The following is a 1427-nucleotide window of genomic DNA, read 5'->3' as shown; positions in this document are numbered from 1 at the left end:
AGGGAAAGAACAGATCACCCAGAGCAAGTACTCTGAGAGGCTCTGATAGACATCTTTAACAATAGGAGCAGGAAAACTAGTCTGAAGAGGGCTTCATTTCGAGTAAATTTTGTGTCAAATGAGGATTATTAGTCATCCATCAACTATTGTGAAATGCACCAAAAGGAAAATATTATTGCTTAGTGTGATTTTAATGACATATTTTCACTGTTCCATTTTTGTAACTATGCTCCTTTATTGCGCCTCAGTGTTTATCAGTTGACACGTTCTCTTTTTCATCCTAACAGTTCATTCAGTTGTGAAACAGACTCTGAGTAGCTGAGTCAGGAGAGGTCCTCCCAAATCCAGTTCTTGCAGTGCTCTGCAGCCCCGTGTGCAGACGTTCAAAGGGCACCAGCATACGCGTCCAGTGAGGCGCCTTCCACAATTTAGGACTTGGTGGCACGGGAGCTTCCTCCGCTGACTGGCAACAGCCAAGGAAGCAGTATTATGGGGAGAGTGAATGAAACCAAAGCATGAGTTTGCACTAGCGCGTTTCGGTTTTGGAAAGCCACTGGGTTAGCTTTTTTTTTTTTTTTTGGTGGCATTTCTGCTTCTCTTTCTCGGAGTCTCATGGGGGTCTCGTGATCACTCTCTCCAGCTCATTTCACTGCGACTTCCTCTGCTCATCTGGAGGTTGCTACTGCTGTGTACTAACAGCTCATGGATACATTACTCAGCAGTGGTCTGTCCTGTCCAACCTGGTCAGCCTCAGGGCAGATGATCAGATCAGATCAGCTGAGCTGAGGTGGAACCTCAGATTTCCTCTGTAATTGCCAGCCACGAGGTATTTCACCATCTCTTTAGCAACAGAAAATGCTGCCGTTTTCCATGTAGCTCACCTTTTCCGCACAAGGGAGATGTTCTGGTTCTCCTCCTGTTTTCTTCCCACAGCATGCTTACAGTGTCATTTGGAATTTCTTCCACCAGCATGATTGGAAGCACCAGTTTTTCCTCTGCCACGACGTGAATACCGTTATCAAGTCAATTGTCTCACAGTTACTGGAGTTTCTATCCTCTCTAACCTCTGCAGCAACAATTTCACTCGCTAATAATTAATCCGAAGGAGGCTGCCAGATCATTGTTCTTTTTTGATCAGCTTCAAGGTGTAAACACTTGATCATGATCTAAAACCTCGATCTCACATCACAACATAACAGACACAGAAATGTTTGAGTCTGTCACACAAAGAAGATGTCTTGGTCAAGCTGTTATGCATCATGGGGATGTCAACATCCATTACTCATTAAGTATTTACAGATCATAGGTTTGGATAACTTGCACTCAGCAGCCCTAAAAAAACCTGACTGGAGATCTCTCTTGCTTGTTTATTTTTACTACATCTTAGGGAACTTAAAATCCAGAGGTCTCTAACAGTGTTCATGTCA

The sequence above is a fragment of the Buceros rhinoceros genome, unplaced genomic scaffold (genome assembly GCF_000710305.1).
Source record: "Buceros rhinoceros silvestris isolate BGI_N320 unplaced genomic scaffold, ASM71030v1 scaffold17520, whole genome shotgun sequence".
Classification (NCBI taxonomy): domain Eukaryota; kingdom Metazoa; phylum Chordata; class Aves; order Bucerotiformes; family Bucerotidae; genus Buceros; species Buceros rhinoceros.
The sequence above is the reverse complement of the archived record's forward strand: the minus strand, read 5'-3'. Positions refer to the sequence as shown.